Source organism: Varanus komodoensis, unplaced genomic scaffold (genome assembly GCF_004798865.1).
Source record: "Varanus komodoensis strain SLA01 unplaced genomic scaffold, ASM479886v1 scaffold1, whole genome shotgun sequence".
Taxonomy (NCBI): Eukaryota; Metazoa; Chordata; class Lepidosauria; order Squamata; family Varanidae; genus Varanus; species Varanus komodoensis.
Window position 1 is genome coordinate 126,979,405 of NW_025335268.1, and position 19,954 is coordinate 126,999,358.

A 19,954-nucleotide genomic window follows, 5' to 3' on the forward strand; every position below is an offset into this window, starting at 1 on the left:
TGGCCCCTTCTGACCCTAGTATGAATCTAGAACAGTGCTTTTGTTCTATTAGTTGGACAATTTCAGAAAGTAGTGCTTGTCAGTTTCATGTTACAGAGTCCTATGAGTGCCCATTCATTTGTTGTTTATTCATTTATTTTCTGAAGCTTTGTTCTACATAAAGCCATCGCAAGTGAAGTAGATGCTTACTACCAACTTGGTAATGTTATGTTTTCAGCACCAGATAGCGTTGGGAGAAAGACCATAAATATTTTGTGGTTTGTTTCTCTCTGATAAAAGAAAAGAAAAATGGAAATAGATAGTGGAGAAGCATGTAGGATCAAAAAGATGAGTGATTTAGATAGTATCTCAGCTGCAAATTGTGAATGTATTGGTGGGAAGATACAAGACTGAGGCATGAAAGGGTCACAAATGAACTTTGACTTCTCTTTGTGTATGGAGCATCTAGAGATAAGATTGCTAGACTAGCAAGAGGTGCCTAAGGGAGTAGCAGGGGGTTAATGATAAAATTATTAAGTGGAGATGAAATACTATAAAAGCTTTGTGTTTAATTAAGTTTGTTGCAGTTCCTTTTTGCATACTGCCTATCCATGGGTATACTCTGGTTGCCTTGACTTGCCTATTTCTTAATAAAGTGCCACTGATTTATTTTTCCATTTGAGTTATTTGTACCTGTGCTTTCCAGGAACCCTACAATAGTGATCTTGAACAATTTTCCCAGGCTGTTGATTGTTTTTGCTATTTTTTTACTTGGATTTTTGTTAATATTTTGCTTAGGATATCATTTTATTATGTAAATTACCCCAAGAATATTTCAACTGAAAGGTGGCACAAACATTTTACAAATAAAGTAAATAAAGTCATCAACAAACAAACGAACAGCTCAACTTCTTCTCACTAACACATGATAATTGGGAAACTCAGAACTAAACATATTGTACACTCTTAGGACATTACATATAAACAATCATTCTATTTAGCATCAATGTTTGTAGCAAACTTTGAAGAACACTAGAATCCTTGTCTGTATTCTTTTTAAACAGTAAATTGATCTACTCATAATTTTCCATATACTGATAGAAATTAATGAGATCTCACAATAACCTTTGAAGCTATATAGCTATAGCAGTATAGTTATAAAGATAGCTATACTGAGCTATCTTTAGAGCTACTGAATTAATAGGAAAGCATTTTAAGGGAATGGCCCTCAAATTTGTAATCATATGACTCCTAGACATTTTCTGAGGGACCAAAGAATAGCTCAGATTTCCAGATCTGAGGGTGGAGACAGTACTGGGACCTTGAGAGCTAGTAACTGGATATCAAATACCCATCCCTTGCCACCTCACAGCCAAAACAGAAAGAAATGCCCTGGCTATTCTCCAAGATTAGGAAAACAACCCCAGAGGGGGTAAAAGATGGTCAGAGGTGGTGGAGTGCGCACTGGAGAAGCCAGGATAAAAGGTATCCTGAATTCCTATCCAGCTTCCTTCCCTCCCCCTCCATTATACCCCCAGCTAGACCAAAAAACAAAACAAAACCCTCATCTAGAAAAATTGCAGAGTATAAGGATGGAGAAGCAAAGATCACCTCTAGTGCTCCTCCCATTACACAGTGGATGCCCAAAAACCTCTGAGTTTGGGAGCTTACAGGCATTTCCCAACTCACAAACTTTCCAATAGGATGCACCTTAAAATGCAACGAGGCCCACATATATTGAGGAAATATTAGCTCCATGAACACATGGAGCTTTCCTCTGTAGCTGCTGACAAGGCAAGAGCTCTGTTACTCAAGCTCAATTGTGCCATATGCACACAGCCAGACATAAAACAAGTTTAAAACAGGAGACAATACTCACCGATTCATATTTAAATATTCTCGTAACGCAATGACCAGAGACTGGAACACCCCCATTTCAGTCAATAGGCTCTTTAAGTGTTTCTCAAGAATTTAATCACAACTTATAGATCTTCATCAGAAAAAGGCAATGCAACATAAAACACCTAGAGAGAAAATATGCCTATGAAACATACATAAATAAGGCCAAGGCTATGAAGTTTTAGAAAATGAACAATTGCTGTAGGAGAAGAGCTACTGCAAAGGATATACTTTAATGAAGTACAAACAATTAATTAGAAACCATGGGAGTAACACATCCACTGAAGCAAAGATATGAAAGAGGCACTCTGGAGTTTCCATTATTCAAGAGCACCTGCTTTATAACAGTGTGCTAATCATGTATAGTCAGATTATTAGGACATCTAATAATTTACCTATCGTGTTACAAAGTAAAATTTAAGGAAATCATCCAGAAAAGTAGATAAATAAATAATATATATCTTTGATTTAGGATGGCAGAGAAAATGGCTTTTTCTGGGAGGGGGGGAAGCTGCCATGAATTCCTATCAGATTTGTGCTTGCCTAAAGCAACTACAGTACAAATTTACAAACAAATTTAAATGGGGGGAAAGAAACTCAGTTTACAATGGATAGTTTACATGGACTAAATAACTTGTTGGAAACCAGTAAAAAAAACCATCCATATTAACAATACCAGCACAATGCATAGTTTCATTATGCCTGTGAAAAACAACATTGTTACAGATGTGCTTGATGCTGATCAAAAGAATCCTACCACCACCACAAACATCTGTGAGTGCATAGTAAATCATTCCTCACATTGTTCTCTTCTCACAACTAGTGCTGGGTAGCTTTTCCTGGAGGATCCTTTTGTCCTAGAAGCAATCCAATTTATTCTCTGACATATAGCTCCATGGGGAATCTCTCTATTTGCATGTCTTTGGCCTCCCACTAAGCAGATTTCAATAGGTATGATGTTACTGAGAAGGGGTTTGCCAGGGGTGCTAGTCTTGAGAACTTTCCATGAATTTTAGCAAAGAACAAAGAACTGAGGAGGGAGGGGAGAGGGAGAAAATAGACCAATAAGGAACTCCCCAGAAGATTATATGGGAGAGGGAGAAGTGCCTTGGTCCTTCATCAAAGTGACCAGCACAACAGAAATGTGAGGCAAGCAAGAAGTCAAGATAAGCAGTCCCAGATATGTGGTAAAAACTTACTGAAAACTAGGAATAGGTCAAGAAAGCAACGTGCAATCCATAAATCCATATAGTCATAATCTTCAACAGAAAAAAAGTCAAGTACATTGGTCATATACCTCCCTTTGTTCATCCCACCGTTGTACCATGCTGTTTTCCCCACTGTTGACATTTAGATTATATACTTCTCAGAGCAGGAACCAATTTTTTTGGCTTATATTGCTATGTAAAATGCCATATACTTGGACAAAGCTATATAAATAATCCTAGAGCCTACAAGAGAGCAAGCCCAGCTATTAAGCACATAATTTAAAACAGATTTTTAAGAATCATTAACAAAATTAATTCTACTACATCAGAAGCCTACTGTAATCTAATGTTAAGACTAAGCATATGGGTGTGAGCTACATGCTTTAGTGTACATGGAATTTAAAAGCTTTTATCAAGGTCCTTCTCCAAAAGGTTTATATGAACACAGGGGATGGAACAATAGTAAAGCACTCCCCACAGAGTGCAGAATTGCTCCTTTTAGATTCTTAACCACTCTGTCAGTTGGATGTGAACACATGAATTGGCCTAAAACCCTCTAGGGAGCTTTACAGATGAGCAGGGATTTGAACCATCTAAACCAACCATTCCAAATAATGCAGGATCACACTGTTGAAATGGATGATATTATTATTATTATTATTATTATTATTATTATTATTATTATTACTACTACTACTACTACTACTACTACTACTACTTAATTTAGTGGTGGAACTTCCATTCATGGGAGTGGGGGATCTGGGTGGTATAAAATGAAATAAATACATCTATTGCACATGTCAAACAGATGATCCCATTAAGGGAGATCAGTACCTGCTTCAACAGATTTGTTTAAAGTACAATCCTATGCATGTTCAGACAAAAAAAAATTCCTGTGACTCCCAAAATGGGACTGTTATTCATTTAAGGCATTTTTAACTATCTTTCAAGACTAGTCTTCCCAAGGTGGCTTTCAAAATAGATTTGACCTGTCTATACCTTAAAACAAATCAAACACATGGCAGATGTGCATAATTATCTTTTTTCTTAGTAACAGTGTGTGCTCAAACAAAGCCAAAGGCTAGCCTTGCATACAGGTCACATGAGAACTAGCAACTCCATCCTCTTCTTCTATAGCGTGTTTCCCTGAAAATAAGACCTAACCGGAAGAAAAGCCCTAGCATGATTTTTCAGGATGCTCGTAATAGAAACCCTACTCCAAAAATACGCCCCAGTTAAGATCGTCCGCCAGACAGACAGGGAAACATGGCAGTATGTCCGTTGCAACACACAAGAGAAGTATTGAATTATAAAATAATAATGTTAATATATAATTAAATATAAATGAATATTTAATACTTAAAATAAATGATAATATACATTATAATTATTTGTAAATAGTGAAGTGGGCACCTTTAGACGAGAGGTAAACGCCTATGTAAACAGATGAATGCGAGACTTATTGTCAAATGACTAATCAGAGTGCAGACACAACACACAAACATCAATACATCATGTTTTGTAATGGATATTCTTAATGCATGGATGTAAAATACAAGTTGGGTGCAAAAAGAAAGAGCTATTCCGTCAAGTACAAGGAGGATTCTCGGGGCAAGAATCTAACAGCTTTCGTAAGAAAAAAATAAGACATCACCTGAAAATAAGCCCTAATGTGTCTTTTGGAGCAAAAATTAATATAAGACCCAGTCTTATTTTCGGGGAAACATGGCATTAGAAGCCTCTATCAACCACCAGAACAGTGGCAGAACATTATTTCCTTAGTCTCTCATGCAAAATATTCAACTGAGAAGTATACAGTAAATATTTGAACTTGCACTATTTTGCAGAACAAACCTGATCCTGAATATAACTGTTCATTTCTACATGCAGCATTAGACTGATGAACCTCAATCCAAAACTATTCTGCCGATATGGCTTTGAAGCAATACATAGGAATAACACATGGCTATTCTGTTCATTTCTATCTTCACCCTTTGTTTCACATGCATCATCCCTCTACAGCCACTTCTATGACAGTTACACACACTAAGCAAGGGCAGACTTATGTTTAGCACTCACCCTGTAGTGAGAGATGCAGCTGATTCTTGCATATGCACTTTAAAATATGTATGACTTTCCATAAGTTTAAGCTTCAGCTTTGTTTTGCGAGTACTTCACATTTGTACTATAGGAGCATCCATTCTCTACATTCTACAATCATCCCTTAGCTACAGAGGGACCATGATTTGCCCCCAACCCCTATGTATATTCAAGGGTTTCCACAGGACCTCCTTGCCCAGATCCCTTCCACCATGTTTCCCTGTGGATATTTCTTGGCGGAAGGGGGCAGTCTGGCCTCCAACTCTGCATATATTTGCTTTGTTTACTCTGGCTGTCTAACCATATTCACTCATGTGATGTCCCCAGGCAAGCTCTGCCTGGCTGTCTGACCCTCTTCCCACATATATTTGGTTTGGTCAGTTAATCCCTCCTGTTGCAGCTCCTGCCACACTACAAGTGTCCAGCTATCTTAAATACACTGGGTGAATGGAATCAAGTCAACAGCTTCACTAAATCCTTTAAAACCTGCCTTGTTATATATCTGGGGCAATGCCAGGATTAAAAAGATTCCTGGTTCCAAGATGAGGACATTCTAGAACATCAATAAGCTGGGGAGAGGGCAATCCAACTACACAGAGGAGGGCTGGATGCTGTGTTTGAATTTCAGGGAGGCCAAAGGTGGGATTTCCCCATATCCTTTGTAACAGTCCTCTTACATGTTTTTAGAAAGCTATAAGGATTCATAATTTTGTTATAAATTCCCCTACTTCCCCTCCACGTAAGTCACTTAACCTGTTCCCTATCACATCAAGATTCCAACAGTGCCCAATTCAATGTAAACTGAGCCAATCTATATTTTCAATATCTATGCCTTCTGGAATACTTCTAGGAGTACTGCTCACATTTGTCACTTCATTAGCACAGTTGTTGACAATTAAGAGTGTGTGTTGCAGGGAACAGCCAGTTTCTTAGCGTTTGTCTTTAATGGAATTTAAGGAGCTACAAAAAGCCACCAACTGCAATTATAAAGCCTGAATACTGTTGCCTGGACCAAGAATAAAGCCAGGGTACTTCACTGAGACATAGGACAGGGAAAACATTATGTGCTAAGTGTTACAGAAAGGCTACATACCACATCAAATAAGAGGAGTGCTTGAGCAGAGAACTGGCAGCAGTGCTCTGACAGAAAACAAGAACACATATACCAGACTCTACATGGCTGAAAGGTAGAGTAGAGAAATTATTGTTATGTTTCTCATAGTCCTCTAACAGCTCAGACAGCACTTGGCCACACCAACTGAATCATACACTACAGTATCAAAGTTGAATCAACACAGTCATACTGGCAAAACAGTCAACATACCACCTTCAATACAGCAAAAATGCATTCTAGAACAGACTTACCTACCCAGCATGTAATAAACTGGTGTTTTGTTTTCTCATTCCTCATTTTGACATTCACATAGGCCATATTTTGAACAGACCAAGAGATCCTTTAAATGTTACACTAGCCACATGGGAGATATTTTTCCGTGTATGTGTCCTGAACAGATGGGAGTAACATTTCAATAACCTTCTTTCAGAGTTGTTGCAAGAACATGAGTTCTTATTAATGTTACAGAAAAATGACTTGTTGCTTGCAAAAAGTGAAGTGCTTATTTTAGCACGCATGTGTGTGTGTGTGTGTGTGTGTGTTTCTTAATTTTGTATTTGGCATTCATGCCAATCTATGTACTTCAGAAATAATTTGTACTTTGAGTTTGTATTATTGCCTATAAAACAATAAAGAGCTTTCTCACACTTTGATGACTAATTTATTATGACATAAGCTTTCATAGACTATAGAGTCTACTTCAGCAACATGAAGTGTTACCCTAAATTGGCAGTTATTTAGACACACATGGGTACACACAGAGAGAAAAAATGTAAATGGTGATGTTCAAGGGAAATGAAATGTAAAAATACAGACTATGACAATTATGTTAAAGATTAAACAACTGTAAAATAAATGCCATGGCAATTCACAAAACACTAACTCAGTCACCTTGGCATTGCAATTACCTTAGTAGAAAAAAACCTGCTATCTTACTTCAGGCCACAGGGGTTAGACTGCAACTTCCTGTTCAGTGGTGAAGTTCCACTCCCTTCAAAGGTCCTTCGTTCAAGGAGTGCCACTAAGGACTGGATTCGTACAACATGACAACCCATTGACCAGATTCATACAGTCAGTTAGTATGAATTCATTCAAGAGTGACTTGATTCATATAATATGATCAATATGAATCAACCCATTGACAACCCTCATATGATTAAAAAGCATATCTCTAAACAATAACTAGCATACCCATCCTACCCAACAGTTGGATACTGTACACCAGTGCCCTCTGACTTTTTCGCCACCTGGTTCATATGATTGTCTATATGACTGGGGAAATGAGCCTCATGTGCTGAAGGAATTAGCATAATTATTCTCAGTAGCACAGTTTACCTTGTGTGAACCCAGGCAGGTGGCTTGTTGCCGTAACTTAGAAAACACCCTATAAACTAGAACTGTCCATGGATTCTGTGTGGTTTGTTAACTACAGCAACAAGCTACCTTGGTCAGGTTCACATGCCACAACCCACACTGCTGAGGGGTAATTGTGCTAATCCCACATGGCATGCACAGGACAGGTTTGCAAACATAAACCATACTGCAGAACAAACCACACAATATGGTTAGTTTGCTTCAGAGCCTACAATGTGCCCAACAGATGATAAGATGTATCATGGCACCAGAGCCGCCTCCTCAATATTCCTGGGGGATACCTCAGAAACACCACAATTTCCCCTACTCCCAGCAGCAATCACAAGCTGTTTCATGGCTCATCACAGGTTAACTATTTTCAAACTATTTTTCTAAGATCATGAAATCAGGCTGTCAAGCTCTCTTGCTATCCTAATGGGGGCATCCATCCCCAACAGATATCCTACAAGGGCTGCTCATGGTCCCATTAAAAAAAAAAAAAAACAAATTAGACCAATTATTTGTTCAACTAATTGTGCTCTTAAAACAAACAAACAAACAAATTGTTTTATTTGTTTATAAAAAAGGGACCCTGGCATAGGAACTGACCAAATCAAGCAGGCACTCATCCTATACTGTACCTAGAACAGGCTACAGGTTAAGTATTTTCCTCTCCCCTCCCCATCCCAAGATGTTAGAAGTGGAGGCATCTGATTGTAAAGCAAAATCTTTCCAATCTTATTCACAGAAGACTCAAGACAGAAATAAGGAATAATTTCTTAATGCAGCATGGAGATAAACTATGGAATTTACTAGTATAAGATGTAGTGATGTCCAGTACCAAGCAAAAATAGTGTGAACCTACAGAAAAACATTAAAACATTGGTCATTTGTTACTGATTCAACTGCAGAAACAATTGTATCATGGCCCTCCTGATTAGACATAAAACATATATGAGGAATCTTTTCCAGTCTGAGGACTAGTATACCTGGGAAACATCCTGAGTGCCTCATGCCAGCAGTAGGCATAACCATCTCATTCTGTCACAGACCATTCTCTCCCTTACTCTCACATACATACTGGTTTCCATTCCTCCTTTGTGGATCTATCTTGTCAATAAGAGAGATGAGTCTTTTCAGCCCTTGGGAGAGAGACAAGGCCTGTGAAGGAAGCTGAAGGGCCAGATGGGAGGTATCCAGTGCCTGCCATAAATCATGGAATATTTACCCATATGTCTTTGACACATTCTTACCATTTCATGAAGTTCCACCAAATGCCAGAGTGGCCCTGACTTACCGTGTAAGTATATCTACTACATTAGACCATGTACATTTGGGGAGACAAGCAGGAAAGGAACGATAGAATGACTTGACCAGCAGAAGAGTGAAAATTCAGTTTGTGTGCCTCTATTCCTATTTTAATAAACTCATTCAACCCAGTTTAAGCTGGCTATGGAGAAAGTCGTGGCAATACCAACAAGCTGGAGAGCACAACACCAGCAGTTTGCCCTCCAGTGAATACACTGCAACACTGGTTCCCCACTTTTGCAAGCCTGTAGAACAAATTAAAAAAACCAACTTCATATTTCATTGTTATAAAAACAGAGTACATAAAGTTTGTTAGTGTTCTAGTTTTCCTTAACACATATTTTTTTAAATTAGGCTGTTTCAAAATTAAAACTGTCAAATCTTTACAGTAATAAACAGGAAGAGGATCAATATAGTGAAAATAAATTACAGAGCTCACTGCTCTTGCTGTACTGTTTACATTTGCCATTCACAGCATAGGCTTCAAAACTAAGCACCCATGCCTTGGAACCAAAATCTACTAAAATAAAAATGAACTCATTTTTACAGAAATGCATTTCAACTAGAATGCTGGAAAACTCTCTGGGACCTGAAAAAAACCCCCACTTAGCAGTTTTTCCCTTACAGGCTAACATACTTGACCCATCAGTAAAATTAACACTATCTTGTTAACTGCTTGAAACTAGTTATTGTATTTAATATTACGCACATATCTTAAATTGCTCCAAATAAGAATGCTTGCATCTTCTCCTGATTATGCATAACAGACAATTATTTTAGAATATACTATAATACATCTGGACACATAAAGAAATAATTTCAGGGGTATTTGCATTTTCTCGGAACACTCAGGGTGTAATTCTGTACAGACCACTCAATTCAACAGGGTTTATATCTGAGTAGGTATGCACACGACTGCACCATCAGTACATATCAAGCTGTTATATTCTTAGCAAGAGCAGAGATTAACTTAAACCTCTCATATATATATAGCTGAAGGCCAGTGTTGCCTTCAAAACTCTCCTGATGATATAAAAAGATGGCCAAGAGCAGTTAAAATACATTTGATAAGAAGTCATGCATGTTCAATTACAGTGGTACCTTGGGCTCATGAACGCCTTGATTCACAACCAAATCGGGTCATGAACAAAAATTTCATGAAAATTTTGATATGGGTCACAAACTCTGCATTGGGTAGTGACCAAGATCGTAGCTATCTCCCCACCCCCACAAGTGGGGAGATGGCCATGATCGCAGTTGCGTTCATGCAGGGAAGACGTGCGTGATCACGGGCGCGCTCCTGCAGGAAAGACGGGCACAATCTCAGCCATTCCCCCCCACAACCAGCATGATTGCAGCTATCTCCCCACCTCCAAGTGGGGAGATGGCCGCAATCGTGCTGGGGTGGGGGGAGGGGAGCTGGCCAAGATCGTGCCCATCTCTCCCTCCCCCAGCGCACCCCATTCACACCCATCTCTCCGTCCCCCGGCGAGTTGTTTGCGCCCATCTCTCCATCCCCCAGTGCGCCTGCGATCGTGCCCGTCTCTCCCCCCGGGATAACAGGCACGTGCAGGGATGACAGGCATGATCTCGGTCGTGCTGGGGGGCCAGGGAGATGGTCACGCTTGTGCTCAGGGAGGGGGGAGGAGATGGCCGCAATCTTTGTTGTTGTCACTTTGCTTCACATTTTTCTGAATTAAAAAAAATTTAAAAAATGGTTAGAGAACAGATTAAGCTTATTTACGTTGAACCTTATGGGGAAATTTAACTTGGCTCACAACCAATATGGGTCACAACGAGAGTCCTGGAACGAATTAAGTTTGTGAGCCAAGGTACCACTGTATACTGGTAGTTTCTTTTATTTAGACAAATCCCTATTCACCTTACCAAATGTTTCTAATGGACAATTAACTCATCTCCCAATGTATTTCTTCAATTGACAAAAGGAATTGTATTAATTGATTAATCTGATTAAAATTAATTTGATTAAACCTTTGATTAATATAAAAATAAGCTTGCTAAAACAATTTTCTGATAGGGTTAACAACAAAATGCAAGCAAACTGTTTTTATTATGTTCCAAGAAATAATGAAAAATCAGCAACCTTATTAAAAAAAACATGTAAGTTACCAGATGCCTCTTCATTTACAGTGTGAGCTGTGATTGATTCAACAAATTCAAATTCAATTTAAGAAATGACCATTTGCCAAATTTTAAGAAATAGAATTATGATAAAATATTTCTCAATGCAAGTTTTTAAAAAATTTGTTAAGAAATATATTATTTTTAAAGTAAAATATTTGCACATATCATTGTTTTCTACATTTGTGCCTGAGTAAAATGCTGGTCTGGTGCTTAGCCATCATGCAAAAAAGTGACTAATTCTTAATCTGAATCTCATATAAGTTGTTAAAAAGCAAACAGCCAAAGTACTGATGGCCTTGTACAACTTTTTCTTTCAGCTGGTCTTTGTTTCCACAATTGGCACAGGCTGGTGTAGTCTTGCAATGGAATTGCTACACGATCAACCTTTTCTCCAGCATATTAAAAACTGTTAACCTGATGAGGGAGAATCTCTACTTTTTGCCCCAAATTCAGCATCACAGGTAAATTGTCTATATTAGTTTTAGGTTTAATTTAGAAGTGGTGCTTTCGATGCAATTTTAATGATTATAATAATGGGAACATTAGAATTGACAATTGATCTTACAATCTGCAAACTAGTAGCTTTGAGTGCAAGGCAGAGGGAGGCCGGTATCTGCTTTTAATGCCAGTCAAAAGTTTCTTTACTACTGGCCTTGCTATACAATGAAGAATGTTTTAACAGTGCCGATCCCAATGCTGAAAAGTCACATTAAAAAAGAAGATTACTTGCCTGGAATGAAGTAAACTTGCAGTTATCTGATTTCTGAGACTATAACCATAAGCATTAGGGCAGGATTTAAACAAAAAAAGTTTATTCTCACATTGGATTGATGAAAATGTTTACTGACTGATATCCTTGGAGTGTCAATGAATATACACACATCATACAGTAGATGGTCCTGGTCTTACACAATGTTATTCTAAATTTCCTGCTGTAAGCCATTTAGGAAGTAGTAATTAAAGAATGCATACAAGCATTTATTAACAGGGAAGCTGAACCACTTTGAAAGCACAATTACCACATTCTGAGAAACATACCTATTTTTCTATAAAACTGAGCTTAAGTAAAACCTCTGCCAGTTTGCAGTAGAATCCAACTGTGTATAGTACTCATTGGCTGGCACCTGTGACATCACAATCTTTCATTCCTCCCACCTGCCACCTTATAAAAGGCAACCCAAAATCATTTACCCAAAGTCTATGAAACAATTAAAAACAGACCAGAAAGCCCTTCTGAAGCATAGAAAAGAGATGGCTCAGTTGTCCTTGGAATTACTAGTAAGTGTATCTATCAATTAGGTTGGGCTGGGGGCACCAGAGAACAACACATTGACTGCTATGGAATTTGCACACTGCAAACATTCTTCTATTCAGATTCTCACAAAGTTGCAGTTTCTTTTATAGTTACTTCTATGAACACTTCTGCCATGGCAAATCTGTTAGGCTTTAAGGCACTAGAAGATTGGGGCGGGGGAGGGAATAACAGACTAGTACATCTGCCATCATTACATTTGTCCCCTTTTCATGCCACACCTCTCTCAAAGCAAAACCAGAACCCTGAAAAATATATTATTTTGCCTCATTTTTAGGTATCTCACGCACTTTTTAAAAATGCAGACAATCATAGAGACTACCTGATAGGCTTGTACTGGTGGCATTTTAATCCACGATGAGCAGGATTATAGATTTACCTCCTTGATTAAATCTCTTCATTAGTATTATGACTTAATTTTGTGGTTTGATTAAGTTGTCACAAGTGTTCCTTTGTTTAATTAAAACCAGAATAGTAATTTCAAACTTTTTTTTACATAGGCTTAAAATAAACCCTTAAAATATTTTTTTCTAAATCCTACATAAAAGAACAAAAGCCTGGACTTTTTATTATTTTTTTACAATGAAGTATCATCTTTTAGCTTTATCTTTTCACGAATATTAGGCAGGAAAGACTATTTCATATAAATAAGTTCTCTCTGAACCTAATGCCTATCTCAGCATGCCTATTTTGTTCAGAAACCTGCTTTTGTCAACGACTAGAATTGCACCAGGAGGTGACCATAATGATCAACTATCTTCATACAAATGACCTAGAGTCATATTCAGTAGAAAACTAAAGAGAAAGCTCACCATTTACCAAGTTTTAAGCACATCTCTGAAATACTGCCTTTTATTCAAGAACTATAACAATTATAAAATTCTCTGTGTGTTTTAGTGCTATCCTAAAATAAAGCACGTTTTACTGAAAGAAATTCCATTGTTTTGCATATATGAGTCTTTTGAGCATTATGCAAAAACAGACCATAGTGAAGCGCACATAGAATACTTGAATATCAGAGCTTAAGTCTAACAAAAAAGGGTTTTGCAACAGAAATCATGCCAATTTCCTTAGTACACGAACCATGATGCTTCAAGGTGATCCTGAGCCCTCACTGTCTCTCAGCCTAACCTACAGGGCTGTTGTGAGGATAAACATGGGGGGCACATATGATGCCCTGGGGTCCATAGAGGAAGTGCATAATAAATTATATATTAAATAAATATAGAATAACACAGTATCTGTGTATTTATATTGAAGCATTAAGGATTTTCTGTGATGCATAGTGCTTTTGTGCTGCTGCATACCAATACCAGCTCTTCGAGAATTAAAGGACTACAGGAAAAGAAAATACACAGATGGCTATTAGCTTCATTGCATGCCTCTTTGTTTTATACTGGATGATGCTTAACCGGTTCTGAAGCTCATCCTCTATACTGGGGACAGGCACAGAGGAATCAGATGAAGCAGGTGTCTCTCTTAAATCCCACAATGCAGGCAATCAGTCCCTGTGTTCAATTCCTTCCTCAAGAGCAGCATGCACAGGCACCAAGCAAGTCCAATCTTGCCATACACAGGAAGTTTCCAGTTCAAAGTTAATGAAACTGACTGGAAGAAGAGGTGGTCGTGGACAATCAGACTGGAGAGTAATCATCCTAATGCAAGCTGCAGCCTTATTTGCCAAGCTGATATAACTCTTACGTGTTGTGGGTTAAGTTAGGAAATCATAGTGATAACAGGGCTGTATCCAACACTTGTAACAGCAGAAGGACATTCATGCAATCTGTTTTCCTCCTTCTCTCCTATAGTTCCCTGTGTCCTCTGAAAAGTTTCTCTAGAACGTAAGAAAGAACAACCTGAACAGTGTAGATTGTGCCACTGAGGGCTGAGGTGGAAAGGATGAAATTCCCAAAAGTTTGTGACCATAACTACTTAAGGAACAGTTTCCAAAATCATGGCTGTCCTCCTATGTGTATTTCCTTAAGGAGTATAATTCCTCTAAGACTGAGCTACAATTCATGTAATAATTTATTTTAGAGAGCATGCTATCCAGGTGGTTTTCACAGATTTGTAGCAGCAGCAGTTTTCAAATGTGTAAATTAAATTACAGGTTCCATAATGTATTCCTCTGCAACCATAACCGTCAAGTAGTCCCCGAGTTACAAACAAATGAGTTATGAACAATTCATACTTACGAACTGCCATAAACCCTATTAATTAAAAAAAACTGAGGAAAATCATCATCACCTAGAGGGGAAATGAAGAGGGATGGCTTCCAAAGCAAGCCTTCCTGCCCCACCCATCCAGAAAGGGAAATCTCTCTGGCATTTTCTTACTGCAAAGAGGAAACACTGGGCTAGAGATAGTCACCAGTTTTTCTACTTGCACAAGGGTCCTGTGCCCCTAACTCCCATGAATATGGAAGGTCATCTATATGTGATCCAACTTGAGGACAAATTTCCATTTTCTCAGAAACTGAATTTGTAACCTGGAGGCTGCCTGTATTGGTGTCATTCTCCTGCCTTCATTTATATTTGATCATCTAAAACAGGTGAGGAATCATTTTTGGCCAAAATGCCTGGCTAATACATTGAGGATCACATTCCAGCAGTGGACATCCACCCCTTATACATATCCATCCGTCTCAGGCCCATAGCTAATCTATGTGTATCTACTGGATGGAACATTTTTTCTGCTCATCACCGAGAGTCTCACAACACTAAGCAGAGAAAAGGGTTTATTTCTAACCTGTTTTCCACTCTCTTGGCATTAGGGCAGATGAAAGGGGTGATGCCTGTGGAAGACGTATAGTCAGTCTGTGGTTTGGAAGTTCTGTATTAGCACTATTCAAGTATAGTGGAGATGTGCCAAATGATGAATCTTTACTGTCAGTACTATCACCAAAGCACAATTATGAGCTGCATTTCAAAAGAATGCTTCCACCAAACACACACATCCTATAAAAAGTATCCAGATCTAAATTTTAGAATAGAAGCAGACAGGTAATGGCAGATCTCCACAGGCAATGAAGTGTCACATTTAGGAGTTGCCATACCATGTAGAAGCATGAACTTTCAAGGACATCAATACAAAGTAGAAATATATATATTTGTATTTTATTGTATATATTTTAAAATGTTATTTTAATTTTTTGTTGTAAGCCGCCCCGAGGCTTCGGCGAATGGGGCGGCATAAAAATGTTTTAATAAATAAATAGATAGATAGATAGATAGATAGATAGATAGATAGCTAGCTAGCTAGCTAGCTAGCTAGATAGATAGATAGATAGATAGATAGATAGATAGATAGATAGAAAGTTATCAGGAAGTCAGGGCTGCAAATCTCACACGGAAACAGTACATATAAGGCTAAAAGTTGAGGAATAGATATAACACCAAGTACTATGCAATTTCCCAGTTAAAGCAGTACAGTCAAGAAAAATTTAAAGTGACCAGCAGCTGGAACAAATAATAATCAAGCATTAGAATTTTTCCTAGGGAAAGGAAAACACATGGAGACATGTGCAACTCTAAAAAACCTGACCCTCAGCTAGATAGCTGGATATGTCTTCCCAGTCTGGGACAGGCTTTGGGGAACACTTATCACCCTCACTGTTTCCAAAAGCATACAATTTTTGCTTTTGTTTGGACTATTTATTTGTACCAACAGAAACTAAGCATAATTAAAAATGTAAAAAGTTATAAAAGGAAACAAGAAACATGTTCATTTTATGTATAGAAGCAATTTTGATCAGATTGCCACAGGGAATAATTTCACTTTCACAAACTCATATGAGAACTTGAAAAAATAAAAATATATACACTTACAGTCCAAACAATGTTTATGCTTTATTTATTTTTTATTTATTAGAATTTTTGTATGCCGTCCCATCGCATAGCCTCGGGATGGCTTACTTAAAATAAACATAATACAAATAAAATCCAGATTCACCCTGGCAGATTATATAAATAAGATAACCGATTGTAAGTAGCTACAGCGTTAGGAAACACTGGAATAATGCTTAAAAGACCCCAACAAATAATGTTAATATTTTGTTGTTCAAATGTTGGTCTCAGTTGTTAAAAAGATTGTGTCTAAAATAATCTAACCTGATTCTTATCCAGGCTGACCTATTATGAAAATGTTCAATTCATCAGAGTAGCATAATAAATAAATAATGTACTTATAGATCACTGCTCAGTGGAAAAGTATGGCTTTGATAAGCAAAATACAGACTCTGTAAACCCTATGATACTGCATGATTGCAAATAACTTAATTTGCTTGCAAAATAATAATGATTTCTATCTTAAATGTTCACTAGTTTTTAAAATGTGGTGTGAATGGAACTGACAAGATTGACTGTTTTAATACACTGCTATTTTTTCAAAGAATTAGAGTATTTTAAGAGTCTATTGGAACTAGAAGAGAAAATCTAAGGGGGTTGCAGCTACTGTTCTTTTGCAGAAGCCTGGAGAAACCTGGAAAACAAAGCACTAGAATATCAGAAATGTAAACCACATTCCTTTTCCAAAACATTCATATAAATTTCTTATCACATGCCACCTTCAAGACATCTGAATGCCTACTTCAAGGTTCTGCAAGAAACTTTTCCACCCAGTGACCCTCTTAGTAAAAGAAAAAAACATTTAAACATATTTCATAGTATGCCCTGTGTATACTTGAGAGAAAAGCACAGCTATAGGGCATGGTTACTCAATTGAATCTAATGCCACCCACTAAAACAAACTGGGGGAACACAGAAGTAAGGCAGTGTTCCTTGGAAAATCATAAAGAATAAGGAAACAGTCATGCTTACAATTTTTTTTTTCAAATTTGCTTAACTAATATCATTTGGATATCACAAAAGTGAAATAAACACAACTAATTCCTCCTGCATACATCCATTCTTCCTGTAGGCTGACCTACAATAATTTTTTTTATAAACAGCTGTGTAGTATATCAAATGTGTAAAGACAGTGTGGCATAATGAGTGAAAATGTTTTGCTTGTCAACTGACCACACAACTGTGGGAATTTAATTTATCTTTACAGAACAGTGTTCACAGGAATTCTGGGCTTAAGATTTTCATCAAGGACACTTCAATGAGAAGATCACTAACTGAGGCAAAGCATTATTGAAAGACAACCTGCCCACCACTATCAATGTTCCCCTGAAAATGGAAGGAATATCGGTTGTGTTCTAAAGCACAGACTCAGTTCATATGGCTCAAAGGTTACCAATGTGGCCCACTCTAGTTTTCACACTAGAACATGCCACTGGATTCTCAGCAAATACAAAGTGTCCATGACAAACAAGTCAATCTAAATCCAAAACTACTAGTATATAATGAGCTATTTTCAAGCACTTTATCAACTTGAGACTTTTCTTATACTGTGGTAGTATATATTCTAATTTACAATAGATTTTTCAAAATTCCCAAATGCCTCTCACCTTACTGACAGTACATTGTTGCTATGTGCCATTGAATCATCTCCAAATTGTGACAACCCTATTAATTAATGCCCCCAAAATGACCTTTTCTTATAAACACAAGGCTGTGGTATCCTTTATGGAGTCTATGTATCTCATGGTTGGTCTTTCTTTTCTTCTGCCTTTTACTTCCCCTAGCATGACTGTCTTCTCCACTGAGTCTTGCCTTCTTATGATGAATCCAAAATGTAACTGCTTCAAGCTTAATCATTTTTGCTTCCAGGGAATGTCCGGGCTTAATTTGATTTAGGACCTACTTATTCACCTAACTATCTGTCTCAGGCTATTTGCAAAGCTTTCCTTCAGCACTTCCTTTCAAACATACCAGTTTTTTTCAAGTCAGCTTTTTTCACTGTGGAGTTTTCACACCCATACACAGTGATCAGAAGTGCACCGTGGAACGTCCTTACACTCCAGTGGAATGTCCTGACATTTGATGATCTTTTCTAATTCCTTCATTACTGTCCTTCCAAGTCTCAGTCTTCTTTGAATTTCCTGGCTGCATTCTCCCTTTGAATTGATGAATACGCTGAAGTATGCAATTTTCCCCAATTTCAGTTTCTTAATTGTTGTGTAATTCTTTGTAACCATGACTTTTGTTTTCTTAATGACTAGCTGCAGTTCTGCTTTTGCACCTTCTTCTTTTACTTTCATCAGTCGTTGCTGCTTTCTGCCAATAATATGGTATCAACGTATCTCAAATTATTGGTGTATCTATCACAAATTTTCATTCATCCTTGCTCTTATCCAAATCTACCCTACCTTCTATGTTCCGCATACAGATTGAACTGATAGGGGGATAAAACACGCCCTTATCTGAGACCTTCCCCTATTGGAAACCACTGTGTTTCTTCATACAGTTCAAAAAGTGTAGCTTTTTGTCCACAATACAACTTATACATAAGGACAGTCAAGCACTGAGGCACACCCATGTCTTTCAGAACATGATCTCAAGTACTTCTTTCTTTTCAGAATCCAGCTTGAACATCAGGCATTTCTTGCTCCATATATGGTAACATTCTTCATTGCAACACCTTGAGCATCACTTTGCTTGCATGCAAAATTAGTGCAATGCTTCTATAATTGCTGCACTCTTTTGCATGTCCTTTCTAGTGGACTGGAATGTATATTATTTCCAGTCTGTGGGCCATTGTTTTGTTTTCCATATCTGTTGGCACATTCTTACTGGGAATTGGACCAGTTCAGTCTCTGCAGCATGGAAAAGTTTCATTGGTACCCTATCTATTCTGGTGCTTTGTTCCCTCCAGAGAAGCTGTCACTTCAGTTTCTAATACTGCAGGCTCTTCAAAAGAGTGTCATCCTTTTATCTCTTCTGTATAGTTCTTCCATATATTGTTTCTACCTTCTTTTTACATTACTCTGGTCAGTTTGTATGTTCTCCTGTTTGTCCTTCAGCATTCCAAATTTGAGTTTTCTGTTGATTTCTTGGATCTTCTACAAAAGCTCTCAATTTTCCTCTTTTGTTGGTTTTTCTCCTACTTTTTGGCAGTAGCCATTGTGATGGTTATGATACCATCTTCTTGTAGGACAAATTACAGCCTTCAGCAGGGGTGGAGAACAATTTTGATTGGGAAAATGAGACAGTTTAATTGGAACCACTCTTCCAGTGTTGATTTCATGATCCAAATCATTCTCCACATGACTATTAACTGCTAAAATTAACCCCCCTTCACAGATCTGACATCACACCTAGTTTAGCCCTTACTTCAGCTAAATAAAGGAGGGCTTCCTTAATTAACATTGAAATCAATTCAACTGAAGAAAGAATACACACATCTGGCACTATAGTAATGCAGGGAACTGTTTACATATAGGCACTTGATAACTCATGTATAATACTTGCCAGATGGTGAAGAGAGAGAGTTTTACCAGATATCTGCTCCTGAACAGAAAACCTGGAACACAAACAACTGTCCATGCTGATACTCAAACTCTGGTGGAGGTTGCCACTTTATTATTCTACAAATCTGGAAAAGCAGGGATTGTTTTGATGAATAAACAACCCTCAATTATATTATGAGTTA

At 37.7% G+C, this 19,954-nt stretch overlaps 1 protein-coding gene across 2 annotated transcripts in view; it reads right to left on the reverse strand.

Annotated features, from left to right (window-relative positions):
* Window positions 1-19,954, reverse strand: part of USP49 (ubiquitin specific peptidase 49) — a 58,324-nt gene that overhangs the window by 28,291 nt on the left and 10,079 nt on the right. For both annotated transcript variants that reach the window (XM_044445147.1, XM_044445140.1), the window contains exon 2: window positions 1,859-2,003. The gene's annotated coding sequence lies outside the window, so the exon portion shown is untranslated. The remainder of the gene's footprint in view (window positions 1-1,858; window positions 2,004-19,954) is intronic.